We start from the raw sequence: 13765 nt of genomic DNA on the forward strand, positions 1-13765 counted from the left end.
TCCACTCACCTCAGCCTCCCAAAGGTGCGGGATTACAGGCTGAGCCACCGAACCCGGCGGAAAAGGTTTTAAGAGTTTCACACAATGCATTCCCTCACCAAATGCATTTTCTGATAACCCACCAGAATAAACCCTTTCCTAATTTTCTATTTTAACTTCTGAATGCTAAGAACCCATGTCAAATATTTCATGTTGCCCTTTCTCATGTACTTAGGGCATCATTTTGCCCTTTCTCCTTTCCTGCATTCCATAAATTTAAGAGTTATTTTGCTTTTCATGTCCTCCAAAATACTTGACTCTTTTACCATAGAAATTACATATATTCAAGCTCAATCTTCTCAGTAGAGCCTCCTACCTATTCAAAATGTCATTCCCCAAACACTTCTTTCTCATATATTCCTATCTGACTTGTTATTTAGCATTGATCCCTTCAGATCTGTGCCATACATTCGTGAGCATAAGTAAGGAGTCTATTAGAACTCAAGTCCTAATTCTTGATACTCTCATTTGTTAAATTTTGGTGAAAAATTACGAGACTCCTTTCTGAATTGTCTATCATCTATGGATGGTAATCAGAAAAGAAGAGTCCAGAGGGTTGATAGTTGTGAGATAAAAATAGTATTATATAGTATTATAATATTAAATAGTATTTACTATGAACTTGGATATGGGTTGTTACATATGTATATATAAATTGGTCTGGGGAGAAAATTAAGTCAGAAAGTAAGTTATTTAGGAAATAACTGGTTAAATCCAAGAAGATATTTTTGAAATACAATCAGTTATAGACTATTTATAATCTTCTCTCCCATCAAAAACAAACAAAAAATGTGTGCACGCGCGCGTGTGTGTGTGAATGCATGGTTACCTCCTCATTGAAGGTTAGTCTTCGTCAAAGAGTATTAAACAATGTGTGTCAGATTTCCTAACAGAACCATAATTGCATAGCAGAAATCTATAAGATGCAGATTAGGCAAACCAGTGAGTCCTGGGTAAATCTTTCTGGATGATACCTCTGAGTATGTAGCCCAGCCAGACAACAAAACAAGGCTATCTGATATAGAAGAAAACAGGGGTCCTTTCAAGGCTGCCCTCTGGGTTTCTTCTGAATTATATCCTATCCTCACCAATTTTCATTTGGTACACATTTTCCTACCTCTTTTCTTGAGTATACTAAAAAGTTTTATCAATCACAAGAGAGCCGGGCTCGGTGGCTCAGCCTGTAATCCCAGCTTTGGGAGGCTGAGGTGAGTGGATTGCCTGAGCCCACGGATTGGAGGCCCGCCCAGGAAACTTGGCGAGACCTCATCTCTACAATAAATCAAAAAATTAGCCAGGCGTGGTAGCACGTTCCAGCTACTCGGAAGGCTGAGGCGGAGGGATCGCTGGAGCCCAGCAGATCGAGGCTGCAGTGGCCAGAAGCAGCCACTGCACTCCAGTCGGGGCGACAGAGTGAGACTCCAACTCCAAAAAAAAAAAAAAAAAGTCACAAGAGAAACCTGAGAAATTCTGGTATTCCTAACTTGTAATAAAAGCTAAGCACCCTTCCCTCTTAAGAAGACCTTGGCTTTCTATCTCTCCTCTTGCTTCTAGATGTGGCCTCAAGATTATAAACAGCAATCATGAAAGCAAGCGAAACTGGGGTCAACCCAATTCATGATACCTTTGTCTCCTGCTACTTCACCTCACTCAGCTCCTTTGTTTGTGTAGTATCACCAGTATTGTGTGCACAGTGGACAGCATACTGTGTACTAGCCCCATATCGTGAGGTGCTCTTCTTAGAAAGACCAAGAAAGCACCACTCAGTACCCAGACCATGTGGGTGTGTGGGAGTATTCATAGTTAGACACATACAACAAAGAATTTGATGGTCCTTTTCAGAAGCTCTGCTGGAGTCTCTGAGGTGTGAAAGAAGGAAACTGAGGCTGACATAAGTAACAGCATAGGGAAATGGAGATACAGCAAAAGTATTTTTTCTGAAACACAAGCCAAATCCTGGTACAATAAATACTGGTAATTCACTCCTTTATTTAACAGATATGTATTAAGTGCCTACTATGCACAAAGTACACTGCTAGACATGATTGAGAATACAAAGATAAATATCATTGTGGTAAAAAATATGAGCAGAATATAAAGTAAGTCTAAGCGTTGAATTAAAGTAATTTTGATAGTTGAAAAAAGTTTCACAATAAGTGTTGAATTAAAGTAATTTTGATAGTTGAAAAAAGTTTCACAATAAAGAGTCGGGACACGTCTTCTGGATTTTGTGAAATGTATTCTGTCTATATCCAAATGCATTCCTATTCCTAGTGTTGACCTATTTGTATGTGTTTTTCTAATATTCTGAGTTCACTCCCTTGAAAGTCAAAGATGAGTATAAAAATCAGATTTTCTTCATGGAATAATCGAGTGCTGCCACCGTGGTACATAAAAAGCACATTTTATGCACATTCAACTCACTGCCACAGGCTAAATTACAAACCTTTGAAAGGCCACGTTATAGCCTCCATTGTTCAAACTCTGTCACTGCATCTGTTCGATCTCTTTCCTGTCATTTACTACCACCACTGTCCTTATTGTCCCTTTCTGCACCTTCTTTCATTACTTTTCTCTGCCTCCTGGCCAAGCAGTCCAGGGGCACCTGGAAGGTACCCAGTCCTCTCTGCCCCATCTCATGGCTTAATTGTTTCCTTCTGAGTACAACCCTTGCCACACTCACATTCCCTACAATCTCTGGGAGTCTGTAAAACTTGACTGGTGCCAAGCCAGGATTCAACCCCCAGAGGAAATCTCATCATCCAACTTGGGAGAAAATGGAACAGCGGTTGGCCCTGCTACCACTGGTTGGCAGCAAATCACCCACTTTCAAATCATTGCATTCTGAAAGTTCCTTCATGGGGTGCCTTTTTAAAAACTTGTCTTTATGCTTTCCAAAGCATCACTCTCTTTGTAGACGAAGAGTCACAGTGAAAGAGTCACAGTGAAAGGGCGTACATTGCTGGTTTGTGAGAAGTAATTTGCTAGGACCCTTAGCTGGCTAAAATATATTTGAAGATTATTGTCATAGTGAATATTTACAGTCAAATCTTACAAATAGCTACATTCTCGCGACAAGTTAAGAATATTCATTTTTTAAAAAAATATATTGCTACCTATTTCTGCACTACAACAAGCATGGTTTAGTTATATAGAAGCCTAGGGGTAATTACCCTTGCCCTTTGGCAAGGCCATTGTAGGCAGCTAGAATAAAAACAAGGGCCTTCCTTGTGTCAGCTGTGGGACCAAAGAACAGCAACACAGTGAGAAGTGAGATATGGTCCCTGCCTTATAAAGTTGCAAGTCTAGGAGCGATTTTTTTTAATGGGATGACATGATTTTAGACCAAAATGAAATTGAAAACTATTTCTCTACGAGGGGAAAGGGGAAGTACACAGCAGGAAGTAGGTGCTGTGTTGAAACCACAACTCTGATTGTGGTGGTGCTGATTATGGTCATTTGACAGAGAGAAAACAGAGGGTCAGAGAAGGTGAGTCACTTGGAATTTGAACCCAGATCTCATTCCAAAGTCTGTTCTTCCCACAGCACTACTCTGCATCTCGAAACAGCACTTCTAGAGATCCAAGCGAAAGAGAAGCAGCATTTCTTCATTCTACAGTCTTGGGACTGGGATAAGATTCCCTAAGTTCTAAGCCTTTCCTCCTTCACATTCACTAATTTTTGTTATTTTTTTAAGAAGGGATTTGTGATGAAGCTAAGTACTTAACAAAAAAAAACAGTTTTTTAGCAAGCGAAGATCACTGTAAAGTTCATTTCTAACTTAGAGGAAATTTAAACGAAAAATTTAGGAGGGTTACATGCTTGAGTGAGCCCATTCTACCAGTGCCTCAGCTACAGATGAGCTTGACTTCGTTTAATCAGAGATGGCCCTTGGTTCTCAAAAAGCTGTTTAGCCACTCCCTAAACTCTAATTTCCTTTTGGTGTTTGCTTTTTGGGTGTATTAAGTGAACATGTGTGTATTCGCCCACAGAAGAATTCACATTTCTCAGTGGACAGAGAAATCAGGTGTGATATCTGATCCAGTCTAGATCGAGTTAGCTGACTCCACACAGAGACATGCTAAAGAGCATCAAAAAGTGAGTTGGTTTCACTATATTTAGTTTTTAAAAATGAGTCAGCCTCTGCTATTGAAGATTCTCATCTGGCCAATTCTAGCTGAAATAATAAGTAATCCTCAGATGACACTCACTATGTGCCAGGACCTGTTTTATATATAGATCATTTAAGCCTCATAATGGTCCCGGAAAGTAAGTACTATTATTACCCCATTTTATAAATGAGAAGAATGAGCCCCAAGAAATAAGGAAACCTGGCTGATACCCATGGCTAGAAAATGGTGAACTCAGTGCCTGAATCTAGAAAGCTTCACTGGCACCACAGGAAATCATGAAAGGTCAGCTGATTTAACAGCTTGTCTATGTCCCTGGCAGTAATCAGAAGTGGAAAACATTTCATTGAGAATTAACTGTGGAAGGCAAGGAAGAGTATATTAAAAGAGGAAAAACAAGACGTTCATCGTGAACCAGTATGAATAACGTTAAGAGAAAGTTTCTACAGCCATACAAAACTGAATTTGACTCCAGGCACGAACTAAATAAGCTATTTAATGCCTCTGGACCTCATTCTCTTCATCTATAAGACAGAGACAGTAATATTCATCCTGGTGCTATGTGAGGACTATAAGAAAAAAATACATTTTAGGCCTGACATAAAATAAGGGCTTGATTAATGATTTTTTTAAAAAATCATTCTTATTCAATACGTTCTGATTTGATTTTTTAATCTTATTCACTCACAAATTTTTGATTATTCACTGGACTATGTGGCACAGGGGAGATGGATGAGAAAAGTCCCCCATGGTCACAATATAAGAAGTGGCAGTGAGAGGAGAACCTATTTAGTAAATGGTGCTGGGAAAACCAACTGACCACATACAGAAGACTGAAACAGGACCCCCTACCTATCACCACACACAAAAATTAACTCTAAATGAATCAAAGACCTAAACGTAAAACTTCAAACTATAAGAATCTTAGAAAATGCAGGAGACACCCTTATGTAAATTGGAACCGGCAACTAATTCCTACTCAGAACCCTAAAGGCCAATACCTTAAGAAATAAGATAGACAAGTGGAACCTCATCAAACTAATGAGCTTCTGCAAAGCAAAAGGAACCATCAAGAGAGCAGGGAGACAGCCCAAAGAATGGGAAAAAAGATTTGCCAACTGGATATCTGACCAAGGCCTAAAATCGAGGATCTACAAGGAACTCAAATGCGCCAAAAGGAAAAAAACAAACAGCCCCTTCAAAAAGAGGGCAAAAGACATGAATAGATACTTCTCAAAAGAAGGTATATGGGCAGCCAACAGACACATGAAAAAGTGCTCAGCTTCACTCATTATCAGAGAAATGCAAATCAAAACCACACTGAGATACCACCTAACTCCAGTAGAATGGCCATCATTAATAAAACAAATAACAACAGATGCTGACAAGGATGTGGAGAAAAAGGAACGCTTCTACACTACTGGTGGGAATGCAAACTAGTGCAAACCTCTCTGGAAGACCGTGTAGTGATTTCTGAAAGAACTAGAAATTGACCTTCCATATGACCCAGCAATTCCCCTATTGGGAATATACCCGGAGGAACTCAAATCATTCCACAAAGATACCTGCACACGTATGTTTGTTGCAGCTTTATTCACAAGAGCAAAAACATGGAATCAACCAAGTTGCCCATCAAAGATGGACTGGATAAAAAAAATGTGGTACATAAACACAATGGAATATTATGCAGCCATAAAGGACACATATATGGGCTTCGCAGCAACTTGGATGGATTTGGAGTCAAACATACTCAGTGATCTATCACAGAAACAAAGACCAGAGTACTATATGTTCTCCCTCATAAGTGGACCTTGAACAATTATAATACTATAAGAAAGCTTTTGGCAGTTAATGGGAAACTGTCAGGGAAGGTGTGATGGGATTGGCAGTTGAGGGAAACTGCTAAGGGAGGGAGGGGCATACCTCATCAACAAGGGTACCTGCATAATCAAAGTTTGTATACCTATCCCTGAATTGTACCCCACATCTTTATAATAAAAAAAAAAGAAGTGGCAGCAACCATTCTGGACATTCAGAAGAGGCAGTCATAGCTTCTGCCATGAGGCAGAAGTGGAGGAGGCAGTGGGGGCAGCATCTGAAACTGCAGGCTAGCAAGATTTTCACCCCCTCCCCACTCCACCAGTGGATCTGGAGGAGATCCTATTTCTCTATTAGTCACCACAAGTTTAAGAATAATCTGACTTGAGATTCAAAACAGACCACATTCTTTGAAGTCTATCTTTACATTAGCAATGGGGCTACCAAAGAGTCACAGCTAAAGGACTTTATAATCCTCTAGCCCAACTGTCCCCAACCTTTTGGGCATCAGGGAATGGTTTCGTGGAAAGTAATTTTTCCCTGGATGTTGGGGGTGGGAGGGATGATTTGGGGATGATTCAAACACATAACATTTATTGTGCACTTTATTTCTATTATTACTACACTGTAATATATAATGAAATAATAATTATTACTACACTGTAATATATAATGAAATAATAATACAACTTGCCATTAAAAAAAGAGGCCAGATAGAAGTGGTAAATAAACTAATGGGCGGGTCACACATAGACTAAAGTAAGTGTCACACGACCAAGATCCTTTGCATGCACAGTTCACAATAGGGTTCGCACTCCTATGAGAATCTAATGCTGCCACTGATCGGACAGGAGGCAGAGCTCAGGCGGTAATGCAAGCAATGGGAGGTGGCTGTAAATACAGATGAAGCTTCGCTTGCTCATCTGCCACTCACCTCCTGCTGTGCCTCCTGGTTCCTAACAGGCCATTGTCTGTGGTTCAGGGCTTGGGGACCCCTGCTCTAGCCCACAGTAAAGCTTTATTTAGGCTTTAACAACTAGTAAAATTAGAACTTCGTTTAGCAGCAAATTTATTCATTGAGATTGTGTGTGTATATATATATTTACCAACATACATATACTCTTCCATTTTTGCACATAATTCTTATACACATAGTTCTTATACGAAATATCTAATTTAGATTTTTGTATAATAGCTCTCAAATGCAATTTACGCTTTCCAACTACCTATCTGCATACTTAATGCACCACCAAAACCCAGAGGCTCAAGATAAAGTGCTAGAGGGTTAAAAGTCATGCTTTGGACTCTACTGCCTCACTCATTAATCCACATTTCCTTCCCACGAAATCTGACACAGTACAAGGAATTGATAGAAAAGAAGAGATAGTGTGTTCTTTTAGAACAAAAATTGAAGAGAAAATAAAATGGTTTCAGGCAGTGTTAACGCTGATGACACCAAAAACCTCAAATACTGAAATGCCTTATGAAATATTTAACTTCTTTTCTAAAGGTTGAATGAAATGGCTTTAGAATATAAAAATATTTCTTACAAAATTGTTCCAGAATAAAGGTAAAAGACAGCCAGAAGGAAAGAGAGCAAAAAAGGCACAGGATGGTAGTATTAAAAACTGAGCAGGTAAGAAGCTCTATTCAGAACTCAGTATCATGTAGAAGGAATAAGTTGAGCTGGATCTACAGTTTCTTCAAATACTGTTGATGGTGGTTTCAACTGGGAAAAGAAGTGACCAGAAAGATTCCTGACTCTCATGATGGAAAAGGGTTTCTTCCAACAAATCTAGAGATATTGAGTTCTGTGGCTCCCTATAAGTTTATAAAAAGAAATTGTCAATGATGCTAAGGAAAAAGCAAGATTGGAATGCATATCATCAAAGTCTAATAAAAAAAAAGTATGACATTAAAATTTGAAAATAAAGCAAAACAAATAATAGGTTAATATAATATTAATTGAACACTTACTATGCACCAGAAACTTATTTTGTCCTTAAGACAACCTTGAAACAGAAGATTCCCACACTCTTCACTTTATAGGGAGGAAACTGAAGCACAGACAAACTCAGATACCTACAGCTGTCAGGAGTGGGACTGGGGATACTCCCAGGCGGTCTGAGTACCCCAGAGCTTTTCCAAAAAGCTATGGAAGCACATCATACTGACTCCCTCTAGATCAGCCCTTGCCTCAAGCACTCCCAATCTGCCAAAGGCACTGGATGAGCAGATCAAATCATCTTCATCTTCCTTTAAGTCCCAAATGAGGACTTGAGAAGCTCATACCTTAGAATTTAGGATTATGATAGTTTGGTGGTTTAGTTGTAGGTTTTTCATAATTGGAATTATAAATAACAATACTCAACATTTGGGTATTGCCTACCAGCTATTCTAATAACTTATGAAGTTATTGAATAGTCACAAATGTCCTCATTGTGCAAATGAAGAGGCTAAGGCATAGAGGAGTTATGCAATTTATTCAAGGTCATAAAGCCATTAAGTGGTTATTAAATAGTTTCATTCCAGAGTCCAACCTCTGGACTACTATGCCATACTCTCTCCTTCTAACCACACTTGCTCCCATAAGGTCCACAGAAAGAAAATAAAGAACAGAAACATTCTCTGATGCTCATTCTTATTTTCCAAGCCTCTATGAGAATCCCAGCCCTTGTCATATAACACAACTGTCCCTAACATAGCCCTGTGTTAGACCATTCTGTGCTCTCTCTCTTTTTAGCCCGCCCTTCCTTTCTTCTTTCCTTCCTTCCTTCCTTCCTTCCTTCTTTCCTTCCTTCCATCTTCCTTTCCTCCCTCCCCCTCCCTCCTTCCTTTCCTTGCCAATGCACTGTCTTCAAAATAAATCTCTTCTCTTTCTTTCTTAACTGCCATTTCTCTTTTGCCTTTTTCTTCTCTTCCCCCTTCTCCTAGTCCCTCCCCTCCCCTGTTTTCCCCTCCTCTCTTTTTCCTCTCCTCCTTTTCTCTAATCTTTTCACCCCCTGCTCATTCCTTCTTTCTTTTCTCTACAGCTTAAAGTCTCCCCCAGCCTTGTTGGGGCTAATCAATCACTTTTAATAAACAACATTTCTGGACATGTTCATAAAGTTTTAATGAAAAGGGCTGGCTCCTTGACAGTGAAGTGCAGAGCTGAAAATGTTATAATCCTGTGTTTAAATTAGCTCTAAATACTTTCCTGATTAGTAAGACCTCCTTGCAAATCAAATATCTGAAACAGGAATGCACATGACTAGATTGAAATGTTTGTAGAATACTAAAGTTATTCAAAAGATTACATGTGATTGTTCAGTGATTATTTATCTAAATATTCTAAATTTTCTCCAGGAAACATACACTTCTTTAGTAAGAACAAAAAAAGTGGAATTCCAAGTGGAGAGTTCATCATACCCAATGACCAATAAAATGCTATAGCCAAGTTTCTACCATAAAACTTCAGGACAGCAAGTCAGTAAAGGGTAATAACTCAACCAATGCATTATTATTAGAGCCAAGGAGATGGAAAATAGTAGTGTCTAAATGCATCTGTTTGGAAAGAAACAAAGGAAAAGAATTTCCATAGAGATCAGAAGATTTCTTTCTTTCTTGACCCAATCTTCCAAAGGCTTTTAGAATCCCTCCAGTTCAAATTCCTCTCCATTCTACAGATGAGAAAACAGATTTGGAAAGGCTAAATACTTAACTGATAACACACACCAGTAGGTAGCTGAGCCAGAAGAAGAACTTAGATGTTGTGTCCTCAAGTATAGAAATCTAATTGTTCATTTTAAAGTTTTCATAGACATTCTCTAGACAAGATTTCTGGAGATCAAAGAAAAGAGGTAGAACTAGAGAGTTTTAAGAATAGTGTAAACTTTTAGAATACTATTGGCTTAGTCAGTTGTGTATACTATCTGGTTTTATAACTATATACTCTATCTATTGGGTAGCATTAGGCCAGTTGAAGTAAGGATAAAATTGCCTTTTTTGTTCAAACTCCATGTGTGTGAGCATACAACAGACACATATGTGTATTAGGTCTTTTATTCAAAAAATATTTATTGAGAGTTTACTAGGTATCAGAAATTGTGTTAGGGCCTGAGACTCATATATAAATGATCTAGATTCCTCTCTTAAAGAGTTCAGAGCAGTTCAGAGTAGATATGTGAGATATGTATGATAATATAGATGAGCGGTTCTCAAACTTTTTGTCTTAATACTCCTTTAGACTATTAAGAACTATTGAGAGCACCAAAGTGTTTTGACTACTTTGGGTTATATGTAGCAAAACTCATCTTAGCAATTTAAGAAATATGTACTAGTTAATTAAAAATAACAATAATAATCTATTATGTACTCATATAAATTATCCATTGTTATAAAAATATAGGAAAAATGAAAATATGGCATTCGTTCAGCTATATGAAAATCTTGTGAATGTCTGGTTTAATAGAAGACAGCTGAATTTCAATTTTGATTTCTGCATTTAATCTATTACAATATCACAAGTCATGTAACCTCTGGAAAATTCTGCTGTACATAGAATGAGAGTAAAATGGCGAATAACACTTTAGTATTAATATGAAAACAGTCCTGATCTTGTGGTTCCCCTGAAAGGGTCTTGAGAACCCCTAGAAGTGCCTGGACCACATTCTGAGAACCTCTTTTGTAGATCCTCTCAAGTGCTCAAGAGCCAATGGACAGGCATTTTAACTCAGTCTTGGGGCATCAATGGGGTCTGCTTGGAGGAAATCACAACTAAACAAAACCCTGACAGATAAGTGTGATTCAGAAAAAGAATAGAAGGGATGGAGAGGAGCAGAGAACATTCCTGGCAGATAAAGTCCAAGAGAGAACAGCTTTTTCTGAGAACTTGTAGTAGCTGAGCCTGGCTAACACACTGGAGACAAACAGGGGGAGAAATAAGGCTGGCAGGTCTGGTCAGGAGCCAGGCCACATACAACATGCTCTGGAGTTTGGACTTTATCCTAAGGACAATGGGGTGCTCATTAAAGTTTTGAAGCAGGGAAATGAGAGAATCTGAGAGGCATCTTAGAAGACTCACTTGGCCTGTAGTGTGAAGAACGGCTTGCTAGTTCTAAGACTGAGAGCAGAGAAGCCAGTTAGAAGGTTGCTGTGGTACTCTGTGAAGAAGTTGATGAGGCTAAACTAAGGCAACATCAGCGGACATGGAGAGAACACGGCAGGTTATAGAGAGTGCTAGGAGACAGAATGGACAGGATCAACTGAATGTGATACATGAGAAAGAGACCAGAATCTGGGATGACTGCCAACTTTCTCTTTTGGCTAGAGATGCCATTCTCTGAAAGAACTAAGAAATTCAGAAGGAGAAACAGTTTGTAGGAAGATCTCTAACATGATGTGAGATATGAATTGGTTTCTGAACTTAGCTGAAGTGTCTAATAAGGCGGCCGGTTCTATGAGCCTGGAACTCTGGAGCAAGATCTAGTCAGAGAAAGCAACATACAAGTGGTACTACAGGCCATGGGCATCGATGAGATAACCTAGAAGAGTGTCTGAAGGGCAGATCCGGTTGTCTTCCACATTACAAGGCCTGAGAGCGCAATGCACTCACTTGCTTCACTCAGAGTCCTTCAGCCTGTTGCCTGTCTCAGTGATTCTTGACACTGGCCATTCCGCAAAATCAATTGTGAAGCTCTTTCAGCATAAACCAAGTTCAGAGAAGAGAAATGTCTCCAAAGTCTCTCTGGAATACAAAGATAAAAGGCCAACAGCTGAGCGTAACTGGGAACATTTTAGTGTTGATCTTGGGGAGAAAAGTACTCGCTGCCACTTTGTGGTAAGCTTGCAAGATCTGGCATAACCAGGAGACAGGATGTTCTATTGGGAAGTACTCTGACCTGGGCGAGACAGGTTCTATTTGTAAAACGAGGGCACTGAGATGAATGACTTCTCATGTGCTTCTAACTTAATATCTGTGGCTCCTGGATACAGAGCTTCCTTCAAAGTCTGAGATGTTCAGCTGACTCACCTTCTCTCCTCCAGTCGGATAGGAAATTGATCTTTGGTGTCCTCCACACACCCTCCCAACACCTTTTACTCCACTAACCATATCTATCCTTCAACATCCAGCTCATGTGCACTCTGCCAACAAATCATCCCAATCTATGGCTGCCTTTCCCACACACTTTTTTTTAAAGCAAAGTTTATTAGTGAGAAAAGAGTAGAAGGAAGAAGGAAGATTCATGGCAGAAAGACCTGCCATGGGCAAGTTTTTCAAAGAAGAAAAACCGCTTCCAACACACTTTCTTAATCTCTGTATCTTTAGCAGTTGGGGCTTGAGGGACAATTCAAAAAATAATGGAGGCTCTTCTTTTTTGTATCTTAACACACTGCAATGACCCTATCTCTAGTTAAAGAGAATTATTATTTACAAGCTCTGAGAATTTTTATAAACAAATAATTAAAAATATAGACAGCCCTCCATAGCTGCAGGTTCAGATCTGTAAACTCAACCATTCTCAGATTGAAAATATATTTATAAAATAGATAGTTGCTTCTATGCTAAGCATGTACAGACATTTTTTCCTTGTCATTATTCCCTGAACAATACAAGGGGGCACCTCCTACCAAAGGAATGGAATTATCTTTTGGAGGGTGGGACGCTTGTAGTACTCGGAATTTGTTCCTCTGGATCGCAGGGTCAACCAAAGTTTTTATCTAGAAGTTTTGAGAAGGTTGCGTCATGATTTGTAGAAGAAACATTCTGAGTTGTGGCAAATAGGTGACTGGTTTTCCACCAGGACAACGCCCCTGCCCACACTGTGCTGAGTTCAGCAGTTTTTGACCCAAAAACGGCATGACCCCTGGGCCCCACCCTCCCTCTTCACCTGATCTCGCCCCGAGTGACTTTTTTGTTTGCTTCCCCAGAAGAAAAAAGTCCTCAAAGGGAAATGTTTTGCCAAAGTGTAAGAGGTGAAACAAAAAAACGGCAGAAGCACTAAAAGCCATCAAAATGGGCAAAAACTGTTCAAAAACTGTTTTGAGCAGCAGAAAAAGCTCTTGAAAGGTGTATTGCATCAGACGGAGGGTACTTTGAAGGTGACTAAGTTTACACATGTAAGAATAAATACACAATTTTTTATAAATAAATTCCAGTTTTGGGGGGTACCCCTTGTACAGTATAATAGTTATTTAACTATTTACATAACACGCATTATATTAAATATTGTAAATAACCTAGAGATGATTTAAAGTAGACAAGAGGATATGTGCAGGTTATATGCAAATACTACACTATTTTATATAAGGTACTTGAGCATCACTGATTTTGGTATCAGAGAGGATCTTGGAGCCTGTCCTCCACAGATACTGAGGGATAACTGGATGAATAAATATAACTTACAAATAAATAAGTATATATTACTTATATGGTAATTGTGTGACAATATTATAAACCAGACTGTTGTATGTATTTGTCTGATCACACATTCATGGCATGAATTTTCCTACATAAACTTCCTAAGATGTCAAAGAAGTGCATTCGATAAAATTATTGGGCCAATTAAAAAAGAATTATCTCTAACAATGCAAAAATCATCTGCCAAGGTAGGAGGTCCAGAGTCTCACAGAGAAGAAGGTACAGGAACCCAGGAGGGCCATTAAAAGTACTAAGAAGGGAGCCGGGCTCAGCCTGTAATCCCGTGCCTTTGGGAGGCTGAGGTGAGTGGATTGCCTGAGCCCGCGGGTTCGAGACCCACCTGGGCAGCGAGACCTCTTCTCTACAATAAATCAAAAAA

At 39.2% G+C, this 13765-nt stretch overlaps 1 protein-coding gene across 1 annotated transcript in view; it reads right to left on the reverse strand.

Moving 5' to 3' along the window:
• Positions 1-13765, reverse strand: part of AKAP6 (A-kinase anchoring protein 6) — a 295731-nt gene that overhangs the window by 249553 nt on the left and 32413 nt on the right. The gene's annotated exons all lie outside the window — the stretch shown is intronic.

This window comes from Carlito syrichta, unplaced genomic scaffold (assembly GCF_000164805.1).
Source record: "Carlito syrichta isolate Samal-C Ts95f unplaced genomic scaffold, Tarsius_syrichta-2.0.1 Scaffold306534, whole genome shotgun sequence".
In the NCBI taxonomy this organism is placed as follows: Eukaryota; Metazoa; Chordata; class Mammalia; order Primates; family Tarsiidae; genus Carlito; species Carlito syrichta.